Consider the following 20,837-nt stretch of genomic DNA (forward strand, 5'->3'; position numbering starts at 1 on the left):
CTAAAAAAGTGGAATATATTTGTTTTTTGCCAACTTATTTCTCTTATAGTTATTTTAAGTGTTACTTTTTACTATGGATAATACAAATTTTTCAGTCAGAAATATGCTTTTCAAGATGATGGCTTCCTTTTTAATTTTCCTCTTGTAGCTTCCAGGAACATGCAGAAAGAAAGAAACACAGAAGGAAGAAAGGTAGAGAGACAGAAATAAGGGGAAAGAGAATAAAAAAATAAAAAAATACAGAGCAATAAAAACATAGAAAAATGAGACAGAATGTTAAAAATGGAAAGGGAAAAAATGAGAAAGAGAAAAGCTCCTAGTCAATGAACCTGTTGTTAAGTAAAGTAATTAAAACACCTTCTCTAACAATTAAGCCCTTTCATCTTAAAAGAATCCACAGTGGTTTTCCACCCTGCATATAGACAACTGGGCCAAAGTCTGTTCTCAGTTACACTGGTGTAATTTGAAAGGCAATGTGGCATAGAGGCTGGGGAATTAGGCTGGGATCCAGGAAACCTATGTCTACGTTATAGGGGCTGCACCAGCATAGCTATGGCGTAATTATTATGGTGGCATAAGCCTTTAGCGTAGAGCCTACACCAATAGAAGAGGTTTTTCTGTCACTGTAGGTACTCCCTCTCCCTGAGTGATGTTAGTTAGGTCAATGGAAGCATTCCTCCATCAACCTAACTATTACGCTGGGAATTATGTTGGCACCACGATGATGCTCAGGGAGTGGATTTTTCACAGCCCTGAGCAACGTAGCTATGTTGACCGCATTTTTAAGAGTAGGCCAGCTATAGAGTCTATTCCTGTCTCTGCCATTGATCTACTGTCGGACCTTGGACAAGTCACTTCTCTCTTTATGTCACTCCCCTCTCCCATGCTTTGTCTATTTAGACTGTAAGCTCTTTGGGGACAGGAACTGTCTCACTATTCATCTGTACAGTACCTAGCACAATGGGGGCCCTGATCTTGGTTGGGACCTCTAGCTGCTACCAGAATAAGTCAGTGAAGAAATGATTGGTGTGCAACAGAGCAGAATTTGGCCTGGTACCTTCTCAGGGGACATTTCCCAACACGCCAAAGTCACTTACCAGCCGGAGTCCCACTGACAATAGTTGACACTGAAAGTGACTTTGGTGCTTTTCAAAATTTGACCTGCCCACGATAACATGCACTGGGTCCAACTGCAGGCTGACTTTATACCCTGCGTGCCCCACTGAACTGCAGGGTGGGTGTGTGCGCAAAAAGAGGTGGATGATCAGTGCAGAATGCGCCCCTCTAGCTGTTTCTTTGGGGGCGGGGGGCAAGCTACATCAGGCCTGGCAGGAAGCTACTGTGCCGCTGGGCTGGAGCCGGCAGCCTGTGGCCCCAGCAGCGCAGGTCTGTGGCGCTGCCCCCCTCTGGCGCTTGCTCTGCTCATCCCGGGATGCTCCCGGCCCAAGGATGGAGAGGAGGGGGATGCTGGCACTGGCGGGAGAGGGGGACTGGATGGATGGGGCCGCAGAGCTCTGGCCCACGGTGGGGCTGGGAGGGCAAGGCTCTCCCGACCGCCCCCCCGCCCCCGCGCTCCTGCCCCCGTGCAGCCCACCGCGGAGACGTGCGCAGGGGGGATGCATCCCCCCGCCCCGCCCCGCCCGGGACCCGCTCACCTCCCGCGACCAGCCTCCAGCAGCAGCCGCGCCGCGTCTCTCTCCGGACTCCAGCCCCCGGCACCTGGAGGGAGGCGCTTCTCCCGCTCCTCCAGCCCGCCCCCTGCGGCCGGGCCCGCGCTCGCCACAGGCCGGCCCGGCCCCGGCTCCTTCCGAGCGCAGCCGCGACAGGCGGCGGGCGGCGGGCGGCTGCGGAGTGAGACGGAGCGATGGGGGCGTGTGGGTGCAGGGAGGCCAAGGGGGCCGGGGTCCAGCCCTCCTGCTGCCGCCTCTCCGCCGCTGCTCGGCGCCTCACCCAGAGCGGTGACTCCTCCTGAGCCCAAACCCCTAGTGGTCTGCAAGCCTGGAGCCCTTCCCCGGAGAGCCCCGCTCGCCGTCAGAGGCTGGGCAATGGGCTCCCCGTGACTCGAAACCCCCCTCCAACTCGGCCCTGCATTTGGGCCCCGCAGGAAGCGGCTTTGGCCTTTAATAGGACCCGGCCTCTAGTTACTCGTTTCAAAAATGCAGCTTCTTTACCGAGCCATTGTCAGCGGTGGCATGGTCGGAAATCAGGAGGTAAAAATTCTCTCCAAGGGCCTGTATTCTGCACTGAGTGCAGCCCACGCTGGTTTCACCCACATTGGATGGGGGTGTGCACAGAGAATTTTGGCCCCTGGGTTTAATTTATGTCTGTCACATGATTGTAACCTGATTCATTTGTTCCCTGTACTGGGGTCACATAAAGTATAAGTCAGCACATACTTTGGCTTAACTGTTATAAAAAGTAAACCTAAACTCTCAGGCACTGGTCCTCAAAGGTATTTGGGCACCTAAATCCCATTGATTTCTGTGGGAGTTGCATGCCTAACACCTTTGAGGATTTAGGCCTAAGAGCCCAAACCTGCAGGCCTTACTTGGGTAAATCCCCCACTGACTGCAATGTGGTGTTTTCCTGTGTAACAACTGCAGATTTTTGTTTTTAATGTAAATTTATGGGACAAGTTCTGTCCATTACATCTGTGCAATATGGTTACATCAGTGTAAAAAGAGGACAGCAATTAGCCCTGTGTGTTCAACATGCATGTTATAAAAGCAGCCAGGGATTAAACAACAAATGGGCACAACTGGGTCCAACAGAAAACAGCCAATACACACACAAGCGATTAAAAAAATAAAAAGAAAAGGAGTACTTGTGGCACCTTAGCGACTAACAAATTTATTTGAGCATAAGCTTTCGTGCGCTACAGCTCACTTCATCGGAAGTTACTTATGTCAGCTCAGTGAAATTCTTAATGTGTATATTTTCATACATTAGATGTACAGAGTGATTTGTTCCTGCAGGGTAGTTCATGAGTGTAAGGCTTTATTTTATTTAGAAAATCTGAGTTATATGTATCACCACATCAAACATTTGTTCCCATGAATACTAACAAATATGATATGAATTTGCAAAGAGATCTAAGAAACCCTTTCATCACAAAAGCTCAGAGCTTTTTCAAACATTAAATAATACAGCTCTGTGCATGGTGGAGATGTTTCTAACCATTTTGCATATGTGGAAACTGAAGCACAGACAAACTCAGAACCTGATCCTCCAGGCTGCTGCACTCTGAGCTCCCAGGACCTTATTTCCTGATCTAGAGCTCAGTGAAGTCAAAGGAAAGATGAGCTTTGGAACAGGCACCAAATGATTTTTCCCACTTAATGTGAGGACCAGAAATTCATCCCTTTAGTTCCCTGTTTTAACTACTTGGCAGTCCTCCTTTGGTTTGGAAAGGGTTCAGAATGTTTTCAGATGTCTGGTTTGTTTTTCCTTAGCCAGTTCAACTATAGCAGTCTACATCTAGAGACTTTAAAATGTCAGCTCAAAATATTAATCAAATATAGTCTTAATTATATGCAAACTCAAAATAACTTTACATATTTTAATATTGTTTTACTGTAGTTGGTGCTTCAGCTAGTTCTTGGGACTCTCTTAACTGTTTAAAGTATTTACATTAAAATGGGCATAATTTGTCACAGGAGATATTCACAATGACAACTCTGCATATGCTTACATATGCTTACAAGCTGAAGGCTAATCACAGTCACAGACTAGAAACTTAACTTATTTGAAGTGAAAGTTCAGACTGAGAATATATCAACATTCATAGGAAGATCCTAACCTGAATACTTATGATATTTTTTCTGTATTGTGCATTTTTATACTCCTCATATGTGTACTATCACAGTAAAAAATGTGATAATTATCATAGCGTATTCAAACTTTTAGAGGATATTGCATTAGATTAATACTGTAGCAAGGAGAATACTTTTTTTGTAAGCAGACAGCTCAGGTATTGCTCTCTGAATTTGATTTGCAGCTATCTCTTGTTTCACAGCTTTTTGCCTTATGATTGTTCACCGGTTAAATTTGCCTTCTCTTAGTCCCACACATTCTGGTCTGTGCACTGCATGATGTTCCAGTTCAGGCCCTGATCCTGTATGCCGTTATGCATGCAAACTCCCACTGAAGTCATTTACGGTACTCTCGGCTACATTGTTTTTTTAATCTAATTATCTTACATGTTACTAGAATTAATTTCACATATCAAATGCATAAATAGAAGGCAAGCTTACTAACACAGTTGTGAATTTAGTTGCTTTACTCTTTCATATTGATATGTACCCCGATTTCATTTTCTGGTTGTTTGGCAATTAAACAAGTTTTAAGTGACCTTCACAGGATCATTCATTAACAAGGAAAACAAGAGTGGGCCTCAGTACCCTTGAACCACTGAACTTTTATCTCTTGGATACTTGAACTGCTGACCTGTACAAGTACCCTTTGCTTTAACCTGTTTTAAATGTATTCCTTTTACTCTCCTTGTACAGTATTAACTGGCTATGATCCAATCATTTGTGTAGTAGAATATATTTTCTGAAATTTAGCTCTATTATGACCACTTTTCAAATGGTTTTGTAGATAAGTCACAGCCATTTGCTAACCCATTAACAAGGCACAATCAACTTAGTATCTAGTCATCTTAAAAAAAATGAATTAAAGGTAGTTTCAAGTACTACACCTGACCATGGGTCTCCCTGCTGATTGTTATGAATGTACAGTGTCAATTTGCCAATATATATATTATTATTTTTTTAAATCTCTCCCCCATTGTTATGTGAAAGACCCACTCAAACAGATGAAAGATGGCCCACAGGTTAGGGTGCTATCTTGTAACTCAAGAAAATGGGGTTCAGTTCCCTCCCATAAGCAGAGGGAGGTCCTGATCTTGCAGTGAACTCTGCATGGGAGCAGCAGTGTGTCCACACACAAAGCTCATTGCAAAATTGGAGCCTGACTATTCTGTAAAACTGACTAAACCAATAGCTGTCCAATTACATAAACCTTAAAGTGTGTAGATGTAACAATAGCAAGTAAAACACTTAGGCCTGGTCTAGACAAGAAAATTAGGTTGGTTTAACTACATCGGTTAGTTGTGTGAAAAATCCACACCCCTCAGTGGCATGGATAAACTGATCTAAATTCCTGTGTAGACAGTGCCAGGTTAACAAAAGATTTTTTTTCCGTCGACCTAGCTGCTGCTTTTTGGGGAGGTAGATTACCTTTGCCAATGGGACAATCCCTCCAGTTGGCATAGTAGTGTCTACACCAGGGGTGGGCAAATTTTTTGGCCCGAGGGCCACATCTGGGTATGGAAATTGTATGGCGAACCATGAATGCTCACGAAATTGGGGGTTGGGCTGTGGGAGGGGGTGAGGGCTCCGTCTGGGGGTGTGGGCTCTGGGGTGGGGCCAGAAATGAAGAGTTCAGGGTGTGGGAGGGGGCTCTGGGCTGGGGCAGGGAGTTAGGGTGCGGGGGAGAGGGGGACGGCTCCAGCTGGGGGTGAGGGCTCTGGGGTGGGGCTGGAGATGAGGGGTTGGGGATGCAGGAGGGTGTTCTAGGCTGGGACCGAGGGGTTTGGAGGGTGGGAGGGGGATCAGGGTTGCGGCAGGGGGTTGGGGTGCAGGAGGGGGTCAGGGGTGCAGGTTCCGGGCAGCGCCTACCTCAAGCGGCTCCCAGAAGCAGGGGCATGTCCCTCCTCCGGCTCCTATACGGAGGCATGGCCAGGTGGCTCTGTGCACTGCCCTGTCCACAGACGCTGTCCCTGCAGCTCCCATTGGTCACAGTTCCCGGCGGGGGCAGCGTGCAGAATCCTGTGGCTGCCCTTACACGTAGGAGCCGGCGGAGGGGCCTGTCACTGTTTCTGGGAGCCTCAGCGGGAGCTTGAGGGCCGGATTAAAACGTCTGGTGGGATGGATGCAGCCCCTGGGCCATAGTTTGCCCACCCCTGGTCTACACTGAAGCACTTCAGCTGTCTTGCTGTAGCATCCGAGAGTGCTAAAGGAATTGGCGGCTGTGATTGCAGAGCCATTGGCCATTATCTTTGAAAACTCGTGGCGAACGGGGGAAGTCCCAGATGACTGGAAAAAGGCTAATGTAGTGCCAATCTTTAAAAAAGGGAAGAAGGAGGATCCTGGGAACTACAGGCCAGTCAGCCTCACCCCAGTTCCCGGAAAAATCATGGAGCAGGTCCTCAAAGAATCAATCCTGAAGCATTTACATGAGAGGAAAGTGATCAGGAACAGTCAGCATGGATTCACCAAGGGAAGGTCATGCCTGACTAATCTAATCGCCTTCTATGATGAGATTACTGGTTCTGTGGATGAAGGGAAAGCAGTGGATGTATTGTTTCTTGACTTTAGCAAAGCTTTTGACACTGTCTCCCACAGTATTCTTGTCAGCAAGTTAAGGAAGTATGGGCTGGATGAATGCACTATAAGGTGGACAGAAAGTTGGCTAGATTGTCGGGCTCAACGGGTAGTGATCAATGGCTCCATGTCTAGTTGGCAGCCGGTGTCAAGTGGAGTGCCCCAGGGGTTCAATATCTTCATAAATGATCTGGAGGATGGTGTGGATTGCACTCTCAGCAAATTTGCAGATGATACTAAACTGGGAGGAGTGGTAGATATGCTGGAGGGCAGGGATAGGATACAGAGGGATCTAGACAAATTGGAGGATTGGGCCAAAAGAAATCTGATGAGGTTCAATAAGGATAAGTGCAGGGTCCTGCACTTAGGACGGGAGAACCCAATGCAGAGCTACAGACTAGGGACCGAATGGCTAGGCAGCAGTTCTGCGGAAAAGGACCTAGGGGTGACAGTGGACGAGAAGCTGGATTTGAGTCAGCAGCGTGCCCTTGTTGCCAAGAAGGCCAATGGCATTTTGGGATGTATAAGTAGGGGCATAGCGAGCAGATCGAGGGACGTGATCGTTCCTCTCTATTCGACATTGGTGAGGCCTCATCTTGAGTACTGTGTCCAGTTTTGGGCCCCACACTAGGGATGGATGTGGATAAACTGGAGAGAGTCCAGCGAAGGGCAACAAAAATGAGTAGGGGTCTGGAACACATGACTTATGAGGAGAGGCTGAGGGAACTGGGATTGTTTAGTCTGAAGAAGAGAAGAATGAGGGGGGATTTGATAGCTGCTTTCAACTACCTGAGAGGTGGTTCCAGAGAGGATGGTTCTAGACTATTCTCAGTGGTAGAAGAGGACAGGACAAGGAGTAATGGTCTCAAGTTGCAGTGGGGGAGGTTTAGGTTGGATATTAGGAAAAACTTTTTCACTAGGAGGGTGGTGAAACACTGGAATGCGTTACCTAGGGAGGTGGTAGAATCTCCTTCCTTAGAAGTTTTTAAGGTCAGGCTTGACAAAGACCTGGCTGGGATGATTTAATGGGGGATTGGTCCTGCTTTGAGCAGGGGGTTGGACTAGATGACCTCCTGAGGTCCCTTCCAACCCTGATAGTCTATGATTCTATGATTTTAAATAGAGACAAGCCCTTAAACAAGAGTTTTAAAATGACGGTGGTACTTTAAAGGAAAAAATACTAAACAGTCAGTGTAAAGAAAACAGGAAACTTTTTTCTTTCAGGAAGGTTTTTTTTTTTTTCCATTCCCCCAGCAGGGTCCAGACAAACTTTTATTTCTTCCTTGGAAGGAGGGACTATAACAAAAAGGACTCAGAGTTGGCAAAGCGAAAGAGAAATTTTGTATCTTTCTTCCAGCCCGGGGAAAGCAAAGCTCCTGGGCAGGGTAGTGAAAACAAACACAAAAAAATAGCAGGGTAGCAAATCAAACGCAATCGTTTTTGGTGTGCTGCTTCCAAGGTAGCCAGTTTTGAGTTCTAATCAGCAGAGAGATACAGCCTCTCCAAACCAGGCACTTCCAGCTCAACTTATCCCCGCCATCTGTAGGGTTGCCTGGTGAAGGAAAGTAGGACTGCCTGTTAAAGGATTATTTTTAAATTGCATTTTTGCCCATTATTGCTTCTTCATAGTGGATAAAAAGGGCCTGATAGGTTGAAAACCAAAACCAAACCAAAACCAAAAAAAAAATCCCCCTTAATTTTTCCGCTTGCTTTTTACCTTAGAAATGGGACTATGAAATCTGCTCTTTCCTTTTTTTTCCCTGTAGGACCTTCTGGTTGCCTTAAGCATGTATATTATAGAATCATAGAAATGTAGGTCTGGAAAGGACATTGATAGGTCATCTAGTCCAGTCCCCTTCGCTGAGGTAGGACCAAGTATACTTACACCATCCCTGAAAGGTGTTTGTCTAACCTGTTCTAACAACCTCTAATATGGATTCCACAACTTCCTTTGAAGCCTATTCCAGAGCTTAACTGTCCTTATAGTTAGAAAGTTTTTCCTAATGTCTAGCCTAAATCTCCCTTGCTGCATATTAAGCTCTTAATTCTTGTCGGTACCTTCAGTGGACAATTGATCACCATCCTCTTTATAACAGCCCTTAACATAAAGACTGTTATCAGATTCCCGCCTCAGTCTTTGTTTCTCAGGTCTAAACATGCTCTGTTTTTTTAACCTTTCCTCAAAGGTCAGGTTTTCTAAACCTTTTGTCATTTTTGTTGCTCTCCTCTGGACTCACTGGACGCAATACTGCAGCTGAGCCCTCACCAGTGCCCAGTACAACAGAACAATTACCATCCATGTCTTACACATGACACTTCTGTTAATACACCCCAGAATAACTTTGTAGACATATTCTATTCATGACCTACTATAATCTCCAGATCCTTTTCAGCTGTGCTACTGTATAGCCAGTTATTCCCTATTTTGTATCTGTTCATTTAATTTTCTTTCCCAAGTGTAGTACTTTGTTCTTATCTTTATTGAATTTCATCTTTTTAATTTCAGACCAATTCTCCAACTTGCTAAGGTTGTTTTGAATTCTAATCCTGTCCTCCACAGTGCTTGCCACTCTACCTAGCCTGGTATCATTGGCAAATTTTATAAGCCTACTGTCCACCCCGTTATCCAAATCATTAATGAAAATATTGAATAATGCCAGACCCAGAACAGACCTCTTTGGGACCTTACTAGATACATCACCCCAATTTGACAGCAAACCATTGATAACTACATCCTGAGTATGGTCTTTCAACCAGTTATGCACCCACTGTGATGTTGCACTCTATATGATTTTATGAAAATGTGCTAATGGGTGAGAATATAATGTAACTGGAATATGCTTCATACAAAAGGTCTCTTGTAAGGTATCATTGCAAAGCTTATAACCTACGGAGTGTGGTCATCCTATTTGTATAAATGTATCACTCTTGTATCTGAAACTAGAAATATGAAATATAACTCTGAGGTCCTATTGTAATTATGCAAAGTGTGGGCCATTCATGGAATCTTGACGGCTCCCATCAACCAGGACAATTGACTGTGGATGGCTCTGTTTGCAGGCAGGCCTTCCTATGAGTCAGGCTGGGAGGAATGAGGGCTTGAAGTCTTACAGTGACTTGTGATCATGTCACCTGAACTGGAATCCATCTTTAACCGGGTGCTTTTCCATTTAGAAGGAGGGGTGGGAATCCAGAGAAGGACAAAGGATTCCTGCCTTGTGCAAAAGATATATAAGGGGTGGAACAGAACAAAGGGGCTTGCAGGCATGAGAAATCCCCTAGCTACCACCTGAGCTGAAACAAGGACTATACCAGGGGAAAGAATTGTGCCCAGACTAGGAAGGCGTCCAGTCTGTGATAGAAGATTATTGAAACACCTCTGAGGGTGAGATTTTATCTGTATTCAGTTTTCTTACTGTATTAGGCTTAGACTTGCGTGTTTTATTTTATTTTGCTTGATAATTCACTTTGTTCTGTCTGTTATTACTTGGAACCACTTAAATCCTACTTTTTGTATTTAATAAGATCACTTTTTACTTATTAATTAACCCAGAGTGTGTATTAATACCTCAGAGGGGGGGCATAGCTCTCTATCAGTGTTATAGAGGGCGAACAACTTATGAGTTTACTCTGTATAAGCTTTATACAAGGTAAAATGGATTTATTTTGGGTTTGGACCCCATTGGGAACTTGGCATCTGGGTGCTGGAGAGAGGAACACTTTTTAAGCTGTTTTCAGTTAAGCCTGCAGCTGTTAGGGGGCGTGTTTCAGACCTGGGTCTGGGTTTGTAGCAGCCTCGCATGACCGGCTCAAACCAGGCAGGGCACTGAAGTCCCAAGCTGCCAGAGGGAAAACGGGTTAGAAGTAGTCTCAGTACATCAGTTGGCAGTGCCCAAGGGGGATTCTGTGATCCAACCTGTCACACCCACCATATAGTAATTTTATTTAGACCACATTTCTCAAGTTTGTTAATGAGAATGTCATGTGGTCCTGTGTCAATAGCCTTACTAAAATAAAGATATATCATGTCTACTGCTTCCCACTATCCACTAGGGCAGTATCTGTTCTCATAATTTCACTGAAGGGTTTTTAATAAAGACATCATTTCTCTAAAATGTTCAATAGTCATTGAAGTTAAGTAGGTGTTAACCAAAATGAAAAGCAGAGGTGCCTGGCTCCACAAAGGTATGTAGATGCCTAAACCCTAGACTTGGCCACCTAATTCTAGCTCAGGCACCATTGAAATCCACAAAATTCCCACTTGGCTGCTGCCTAACCCTGTAGGGCACCTACCTCTCACCATTCATTGTACGGGGAGCTGAGGTGCCTAACTTGGCCTTTGTGGATTGCAGTGTTCTTCCTGTGATTTTCTAGGTCCCTAAAAGTTAGGTGGTGTGATGCTCAGCATCACAGTGCCTAACTCCCTTTGTGGATCCAGGCCAGAGTGTCAAACAGTCTGACTAAAAAAATCCTTTTACCTCTCAATTACTTCAATTTCAGTCTTTTGTGATGTCATCATTTCATTAGTTCTTCAGTCATCATAGAGTCTTCCAGGCCAGATGAGACCCACATTTCTACAATAAAAAACAAGCAGAAAAAAAATTATCTTAAAATAAACAAATGAAGCCTTCAAACTGTCTTTGTACATTATAAAAAAGCAAATAGGGCACACCTCCCCCCCTTTTTTTAAACAAACCCTTTACAGGTCACTTTAAATTATCCAGAGATGAGAACACTTTCTTTCAGGCCTGGCAGCTCCTGCAGATTTTTGAGATAAGATATAAATCTCTCCTCTTATCTCACCCAGGGTTAAAAAAAGAGAGAACACAGGTCTTCCTCCTCTGCTAAGAGTGGAGAGAGATCTCTCCCTGGTTTGAGTAAATAATGCTGTCCTACAGCTTCTCCTCCTCTTCTGCTGGAGGGTGAGAGCTTCTTTTTCTGTTTCAACTGTAACCAGTAAAGGGTTTCAATGCCTGCACTCTCCATCTGAGTGTTGGGTAGGCACACAGGCCCTCACCTGACCTCTTCATTTCCATCTACAATTTTTGACTGCAGAATGGTTTCTTAACACAAATAATAGAATTTCGGTGCCCAATTATATGATTTTAAGGCAAAAGTGGTATGTGCAACTACCCAGCAAAAATTTAGATGCTAAAATTATAGTCTTTCCACAATGATTGTGCATCCAGAACTGCAGGCGAATATTTGCATGGCTTGCTTTGAAAATTTAGCTCATTATATGAAGAGCAGAATGTTCCTTTAGTCAAGTTTTTAACAAAAAACAGAGATGCAGAGTTCCAGGTGCACTATGGGCATCCTTGCTCCCCTGGTAAAGAAGACTTTACTAAATGCTTTAACACTAGAGCAGGTAGAGGGAGTAGATCAGGGCTCCGCACCACTCTTGCAGCCCGTTCCACGGCCAGCCTACTGGGCAACTATCTCGTTCTCTTTCTGCCAACACTGGGCCTGAATTTGTTCAAGTTCAAGTTTCCTTCAAAAAGCTGTAGATCACAAACTGTGTATATATTAGGTGGATCCTTCTGCTGATTTCCTCATTCTACTTGTGTCTTTGGGAAGCAACAGAGGGAGTTTGGCTATCTTGCAACTACTATGAGCTGAGAATAATACTATTCAACTGACAAGAGCAGGTGGAAAGGGAACAAGAAGAAGACATCAAGTAGTTAGTAACAGCATGGAAATGTAGAAATATGACAAAAAGTAGAATATCCATAACTGGCACATTATCCCCTCAGCTAGTATATTTTTAATATTTTTATTTAATCTAAGTATAACACTGGCACATCAATTAAGTGAAACATCCCTAGAATAAGAAAACCAATTAATCTATCCCCTCAGTTTGACAGCACAGTGGTAACCATGAGAGGAAAACATATACATGGGGGGAACAAACCATCCCAAATGGGATACCAATTTTGACCCCAATTCTGCAAATACTTACATAGGTGTTTAACTGTACACACACATGCACTGAGGTCAGTGGGCTACCCATGTGCAGAAAGTTAAGCTCCTGCAAAATTGCAAAAAACTGGAAAACTTAGGCCTTAACAGTAGATAGGCCATAATCCTACAAGTTGTTCTGCATAGCTGGACCCTTGGGCTCATGTGCAGCCCTGTTGACTTCAATAGGTCTCTACATGGATGTAAAGACCCACTTGTATGGAGCAGCTGGGACCGAGGAATTTAGTGATACAAAGCCCAAGAAGAAGTATTTTATGTCACACAGCAGAACATTGTCCATCCAAAATATCAGAAAAGTATATTTCCAAGGAGAGAAAAATGCATTAAGAAAAAGCAGAAATACCATGCTCACTGTAAAAGAGAGTAATTGCCAAGAAAGAGCTTGATCCTGCTGTCGCCCCATATCTAGGTAAAAATCCCATTGATTTTACTGGGAATTTTGCCTGGGCAAGGACTGCAGGATGAGGCCCAAAGAAAGTGAAAAAAAAAAGTAATACTGGAGTGAGAGTAAAACTGAGGTTCTTACTAATTGCTTTTCTCAATCTAATGCACTTTCTCTACCTTATTTGGTTTTTTTCTCCTTCATTTCACGGGGAGGAAAACCTTAAAATGATTTAGTATAACAATGATCAGAGAATACATTTTTTCCCATTTAAAACAATGTTCTGTACGATTTATCAGGGAACAAAAGAGCCACGTCTGCTCCAATATAAGAACAACCTATTTTAAGAGAAATCAGCTTATGTTTAGAGGCTTGTGAAGCATGAACAATATTCAGGAGTAGATAAATCCATTTACCCTGGAAAACAATCACTCATTTCTCCAAAGCTTCAGAAATAACCTATTCTTTATCCATAACAGAATTTGAGGAAATTGTTGGTGTGAGAGAAGAATTCCCTGAGTCACAGAACATTTTTGCTGATAAGATCTGTAAGTGGACTGTGAAAAGATTTCACCATTCCTCAAATGTAATCCAAATTTTAGATCCGAAATAAGTTTTCTGCATTTACACAGCAATGTTTCTCATTTGTCCCTTCCTCAAGTTCCAGCATCTGCCGAGTTTTTGTTGTTGTTTTCCAACATTCCAAATATTAGGGCCACTCTCTGCAGTACATACTCATATAAGATATTCTTGTTCACATGAATAATCCCAGTGATGAAGCCAATATGACAATGCATGCATGGCTAAGGACCGTGAGTTGTGGTCATTCCAGTGTAATAAAACAGTCTTCAAGCACTAATTTTTCTTTTTCACTTTTTTCATATTGAGACCAAAAAAGGAAATTGAAGGACAAATTTGCCTCTCAGTAATGATTTAATCCCAGTGAGATCACTGGGTTTGCATGTGCATATCCAAGAAAGGATCTATAACTTTGAGTTTTAGATCACGGGGGACAGTGGTGGCCTTCCTCTACCTCCTTGCTTGAAGGACAGTATACACAGAAACATTCCTGGCAAAACCTCTTCTGTTGTATCAGGTTCATTGGAAGCAGCTTCAATATTTCATTTTTGAAAAATTGACACAACTGTGTACTGACCCTATACAGCAACTTTCATCTGAGGCTCTCACATAATTTTACAAATATTTATTAATTCAGCCCCACAGCACCCATTCAAGTATAATAATAAGGAACATTTTACGGATGAGTTAAATGGAGACGCAGCGGGTGAAATTCTAGCCCAATTAAAATCAATGGGAGTTTTGCCATTGACTTCAATAACGCCAGAATTTCACCAAGAGAACTTAGTGATCTTGGCTTAGTCAGGAGTAGAGCCATACATAATTTTCTTACTGTAGTTGCTACTAATTCTGTGTCAAAGCTGCTAATCCCTGGCTCTCCTGAGTCAGCATCACTGGACACAGGACTTCCTCTCACTAATTAAACAGACCAACTGCTTGGTCTAAGGCTGACTTGGCAGATTGGGAGCTTAATCTTCAGTGGTAAATACATACGTAAATGTAAAACCTGGGGGATGGGGAACAGAGGATATGAGGAAAAGAATCAGAACTGCAGAAGTAAGACTTGGGTAAAGTAAATGAAACTGGGTATGGGCAGAAAGAAGAGAGGGAAGAGACGAAAAAGAGAATGAATGCTCCTATGTGGGTAATGGGGACAGGGGAGAGCAGAGAAAAATAGGGTTGGTCAGCCTATAAGAGAAAAGGATAAAAGAGGAGTGGGTGCAACAAAGATAAGGACTGTGGTGGAAAAACTAAGGATGTGATAGAATAGAAGAGAAAATAAGAGGTGAGGTCATCAGCTGCACAAACCATTTTAAGAATATTTTCCAAGCCAGTCATTACCACAGTTATGTTGAGGTCAGTTATTTTTATCTGTTTTAATATTTTTTTCTATGGATTCCTTGACTGATGATTAGTAGAAAACTAAGGACACTGGATAACAAACAAAGTAATAAAACAAAATCATATCACTCTGCTATTGAAATGGGGTAAAGTAGTAACTCCAGCTTTGGATTTTAAAAGCGCTAATGAACTCAAAAACAGAAGACTATTGACGTGTTTGCTATTCAGGGACAGCTGTAGAAGCAAAGGATTTGGTCGTACTTCTTTGATGTCAATGGAAAAGCTATCATTGATTTCATTGGAAGTGGGATCAAGCCATAAGAGAAGAAAACAAGAGTGCTGAAGAGATGTGTGTAAAATTTTTATATAGTGGACATAAACAAACATGGCTACAGGTAAATTAATGAATGAATTTTAGGTCCGATTTTTAAAGGGGCATCAACCTGCCCTCTGGTGTTTTCTGTGAAATTTTGTAGACACAGCTAATTGCATGTCCACTTGATATCTACAAATCAGGTAGTTAGATGTCATAAGTAGGGCCCTACCAAATTCACAGCCATGAAAAATGCGTCATAAACCATGAAATCTGGTCTCCCCTGGGGAATCTGGTCTTTTGTGTGCTTTTACTCTATACTATACAGATTTCACAGGGGAGATCAGATTTTCTCAAATTGGGGGTCCTGACCCACAAGGGAGTTGCAAGGTCACAAGATTATTTTAGGGGGGGTCGCAGTATTGCCACCCTTACTTCTGAGCTGCCTTCAAATCTGGGAGGATGGAGAGCAGTGTCTGTTAGCCAGGCACCCAGCTCTGAAGGCAGCGCCGCTGCCAGCAGCAGTGCAGAAGTAAGGATTGCAGTACTGCAGCCCTCCCGCAATAACCATGCAACCCCCTCACAACTCCTTTATAGGTCAGGACCCGTAAAATGACAACTCTGTGAAATTACAGATTTAAATAGCTGAAATAATGAAATTTACAATTTTAAAAATTCATGAAATTGACCAAAATGGACCATGAATTTGGTAGGGCCCTAGTCATAAGGATATAAACTGAATGAAATACATGCAAGGGAGCCTAAGTGGCATTCAGATTTTAGTTATAATTGCATGGATTGAATTATATATAGTACTAACAGAAGAAAAAACACCCATGTGAGTGAATCAGATACTGTATTGTTTTCAGCTATGTCTATCCAAGGTATTCATATGACTCTCATCACTGTTGCAAGCACCTCTCAATCTCTAATGGATTTAGCCTCATTACACTGCTGTGAGGTAGGGCAGTGCTATTAGTCTCTGGATCTTGCACAAAAAACAATAACCAGAAAATAATCTGTTTATAATTTTTTTTAATTTGTTTCTCATTAATGTAAGGGTTGCAACTGACCATAGCTACGAACGGCTTTCCTAGGTGCTATGCAAACTTCAGCTACCAGTGTACATTTCTGCTATTACCTTTGGCCAGTCAGAGAGAGGAAACTCTCAGATGTGCTCAAATGTCCCAGTATATGTGGTGGGGATGTGAGGAGGATTTACAATCTGCCTTTACAATAGGCTGAGACCATCAAACTGATTTATACTTGTAACCTAAGCTAGGATTTCAACCAATTTCAGACATTAAAGTCAGAGGAGCTATTCTGATTTGTAACAGCTGAGAATCTTGCTCTAAATGATTTTCAAATGCACCTTGTGATAATATATTACAGACACAAACTGTCACTACAACTTCATTTTCTTCACGTACTTCAGGTGGGTCTTAATTGCAGCTTACTGACAATGCAGCTGGCTACATACTGGAAAAATCAGATTCAGAGCTCTTGTAATCATTTTTATATTCTGTCTCACCCTCTACAAAGCTACAACCTGTAAATAGATTTAAAATAGGAGATACCAATTGTAGTTTTATGTAAGAGAATTCCCCCACTATTTTAAAAAAGATGAATATAAGCTCGGAAGTGCTGTACAAATTACAGCTAGATAATTAAAAATGCACATGTGCAAGGATTTGCTGCAACACTTTCTGAAGTGACGGTAGTGCTTGTGATATGTCCTGGTCTGATGTCCTGCAGACCAAGTCCTCCTTTAGCCTGTTTATCTGCAGGTATAGTATGGGCAGCATTAATTGCATTGCTCAACTAATATGCATTACACCTGAAATGGGGGGTCACTCTTGATGGCATGGAGACTATGGGTATAGTAGTTTAATTTTCAGGCCCATTCAGTCCTTGGCTTCTCTACTAACAGTGGTCCCCATTGTTTTGGTGCTCTTTGTAATGTGGACCTGTGCATCAGAAATTGCACTAAGATAATTTCCTATGGATCACCAAAGACCCTTCAGGAATGACTTTTAGGAGTTGGAAAAAATTTCAAAAGCACCTAAAATGACTTACAAGCATAGGTTCCATTTTCTAAAATGGCTTAGACACTTGGGGCCAGATTTGAATGGTATTTAGGCATCTAACAAGCATATAGGTGTCTAATGGGATTTTCCAAAGGACTTAAGCATCTAATTCCCATTGAAATCAAGTTTGAAGGGTCTGCATTGTTCCAATACTAGGATCATTGCAGATACAAAAATGGTGTGATACAGGGTGCTAAATTTCTTGAGACTCATTTTAAAATTAATTTTAACTGAAACAAATTAATGCATTTACTTGTAAAGACTCAGAAGATTCATCGTGTGCCTTAAGTGTTGTAATTTTGGGGAGGATACGCTGTATTCTTCATGCATAATGAAGAAATAAATAGGAGTTAGGTGTCTAGGCACTTTGGAAAATACCATTAGGTATCTATCTGCATTTTTAGGCACCAAAATATCTTTAAATATCTGGCCCTTAAGAACCTAGCTTTCGTTGAAAGTCAATGGGATTAGGCCCCTATGGGCTAGATTCACAGAGGGAGTTAGGCATCTAATTGCCATTTTAGGCACCTAAATCCCAGAGTAAGGCACCACTGGTATTCACAAAACTGGGCTCAGCTTCCACCGTTCCCTGTAGGGGTCTAAACTTACTCAGCAGTAAATGTCCTTACATGCTTATGTGTCTGCCTCTGAGCATGTGCACTGCAGCCTCACTCTAGGCTTCAGGATGCCAAAGCCCCAGTGCAATTCACAAACCAGAGGAAGATAGGTGTTCCTCCATCTAACCTGCCTGCAGGGCCCGATTTTGTAGGTGAGCTCAGAGTATGCCTAATTCCACACAAAATAGCTGGGTGGGGAGGACCTCCCTCATATCTTTTGGCCCAGAGGTTAGAGTCCTCACTTGGGCAGTGGGAGATCCCCCACCCCCACCTCAAGACCACCCTTGCCTAAGAGAGAGAAGGGATTGGAACAGAGATCTGTTACCTCTCTGGTGAGTGCTTTAACCACTGGGCTGTGGGATATTGTGTGTGTGTGTGTGGGGGGGGGGGGGCTTCCTCAATTTCTCCTGTTGAAGCTGTTCCACTGTGGCTAAATAAAGAGTCATTGGGCCAAAGAGAGTTAGAGCGCAAACCTGCACAAGAATGACTTTGTAGTCCTGCTGGTTACAGCACTCACCTGGGATATGGAAGAACCAGGATCCAGTTCCCCTGTGCCAATGACTATTTAATTAGTTTTCCACAGTGGAACTGCTTCTACAGGAGAGACTGAGGTAGTTCTACCTCAGAATATCCCACAACTCAGTGAGTAGGGCACTTATTGGAGAGGTAGCAGATCTCCATTCAAATCCTCTCTCTCCCTCAGACAACGGGAGGACTACAGGGTCTCCCACATCTCAGATGGGTACCCTCACCACTGGACTAAAAATGGGGGAGCTGCTGCTTGCCAGAAATACCGTAGGTGCTTCTCTCCAGAAGTGGGTTCATAGCTAAGAAGGCCATGCAGAGATAGACACTGAACTTCTGGAGAAGGGTGGGGCTTACGGCACATCCCTCCCATTGGCTAGTGTAGGCAGGGAGACACCTAGCATACGGCTTTTGTGAATCACGTTCTTAGGCACCTATCTTCCTCCATTCATTGCCTAGAAAGGCTGAGCACTCAACTTAGGCTTTGTGAATCCCAATGATTTTCTATGTACCTAAAAGTTAAGTGTGGCAACGCTGAGTGTCGCAACACCTAGATTCCAGTGTGCATCTAGCCCTAAGTCACTTTTGAAAAATGGGAGTTAGGCTCCTCAGTCACATAGGCACTTTTGAAAATGCAATCCTTTGCCTATATTGATAATTCACTTTGTAGTCAGCCACTAATGTTCAAGCCCCAAGTGTGGACAAGAAAAACCCCAATTTGCACTGATAGAGCTTACCATTACCAGTTTAAGTCTGGTTAAGGTAACACAAGTAAAAAGCTTCCAAGTCCATTACTAATCCCCTGAGCAATTCTGTTTACTATATGTGTACAAGTGTATTATTAGATTGCTCTTCATTTTTACAGGCAACACTGGTTGCTTTAAAAGACTTTTTTAAAGCATGTGTTGAATCCATCTCCTCTCTGTAGCTTCCAACAATCAAGGGTCAGGTTCTGCTTAGAGCTGTGTGTCGCAATGCCTGGTTACCTTCAGAGCTGTTTATTTCAACTCTGTGTCAAAGGTTTTGATTCCACTGTCAGCTGTAAAACAATTAATCCAGAATGCAACACAAATGGAAAGTGCTCCAAACCAAAATCTTTTAAAATAAGATGCAAACTAGGGCTGCTCCTGCAAAGAGCACAAGATGTTTAATACATAATCATTAAAGATCAAACGCTACCTTCTGTTACATGGTGCACTGGGGGGCTTGCACTGTTTCACTAAGTCTATGACTACACTTACCCCAGGCACTACAGGTGTAGCTATACAGCACAGTGAAAGGCTCCGGTAACGCCCTTTCCCTGCTGCCTCAGTCTTTCACTGCAGTGGGGAAAGTCTCTGCCAGCAGGGAGGGAGTAGGACACTACCCTCCTACAAATAGTATGTGGCCATGAGAGGCACTGTCTGGGTGAGTAGAGAGCTGTGTAGGGTATATAGCCTGGGGGTCAGGCATGCAGAGCACCCTACTTACCTAAGCTGTGTCTCACTGTCTACACTGCTATTTGTACCCATGCTATGACTGAACTTGGCCCTAGGCATTCAGTTTGGTCAGGTTTTATGGTTACAGCTTGAACAATATATAAACGCAATTAGATTCCATGCACCCCCCATCACCACAATGGGAGAGGAAACTAGCAGCCAGTACATTTTTTTTTATTAAAAATACTAGTTGGTTTGTTGGGTAAAGGAAGGAGGTGAACTCTTAAAGTACTCTACCACCTAATCTGGTAAACTGGTTTGTGTAGTTCTGTAGCATTGTTAGTAAACTATTTTATAGTACCTTACTATGGAGTGCAGATAATGCTCTGATTAAATGAATACCAGGAGCCTTTGGTTGCTCCTAGTCTGTGTCCATGATAACATCCTCTCATTCATTTTATTTGTTTTAGTGATGACACTCCAAATGTACTGATAATTGCATGAGCCCTGTTCCTAGAGTAAATAAGTCTGAAATGTTCTTGGACTCATATTGTGCACTAACTTCCTTTGTTTAAATTCCTTAGACAACGTCCATCACTGTCTGGCACTATTGACTTTTATACACAATGACAGCTTGGCAGTGTGATTCTAAGAGGCTAGTGGGTTTAAAAACACTGAACATATTAAAATATATTTGTGTTTTAGACACTACAAGTACAGACCAGTCATGGTTACTAACAGTGTTATCCACTTTCTCTTTAGTCAATGAAGTATAGAGGTAACCACTCCCCTATGTCTTGTACTAAAGCAACGTATTAATATACTTAATGAAAGATTAAAGACAGGAAATGTAAAATATACTGTCCCTACACCAATGTTATCTGATCCATTAGTTTTGCTATGTATGCTAGATCCATTAATGTATAGTAGACGAATTAGTTTTAAGGTATACTGGATCCATGTATAGTGTACACTAGGTCCTTTCCTTTTTACCAGTCATCAATTTTCTCCTGTTTTTGATTTTGAGAGAGTTTTTTGGAATCATTTTGCCATGTGTATGCTGTGAGTCTGTTGTGTGTGGTCCAGTGAAGCAATTACAATTCTCATTTCACTGGTCCCAACAGCAGCCTGGCATCATCAGCACCTATTCTGGGCTCCCTAGTCAGCCTGAACAGAAGAGTGGCAGTGATGGAGCTAACGCTGGGTGAAT

General features: G+C 43.0%; 1 protein-coding gene and 1 long non-coding RNA gene across 5 annotated transcripts in view; both read right to left on the reverse strand.

Annotated features, from left to right (window-relative positions):
• The window catches only part of STEAP2 (STEAP2 metalloreductase), a 31,481-nt gene extending 29,229 nt beyond the window's left edge, over positions 1–2,252 (reverse strand). For 2 of the 4 annotated variants that reach the window (XM_084618540.1, XM_084618538.1), the window contains exon 1: positions 1,656–1,821. The gene's annotated coding sequence lies outside the window, so the exon portion shown is untranslated. Of the gene's footprint in view, positions 1–1,655; positions 1,822–2,171 lie in introns of those variants that run through there. The other 2 variants (XM_084618539.1, XM_084618541.1) reach the window with 2 other exon arrangements.
• A 5,422-nt stretch (positions 2,253–7,674) lies between these two features.
• On the reverse strand, positions 7,675–11,224 carry LOC311516953. The gene is made up of 3 exons (XR_014710535.1): positions 11,190–11,224; positions 10,865–10,960; positions 7,675–7,938 (listed from the first exon to the last, which is right to left on the reverse strand). It is a non-coding gene; the product is annotated as an uncharacterized lncRNA (long non-coding RNA).
• Positions 11,225–20,837: the final 9,613 nt, after the last annotated feature.

This window comes from Lepidochelys olivacea (assembly GCF_965140295.1).
Source record: "Lepidochelys olivacea isolate rLepOli2 genome assembly, chromosome: 2".
Lineage (NCBI taxonomy): Eukaryota > Metazoa > Chordata > Testudines > Cheloniidae > Lepidochelys > Lepidochelys olivacea.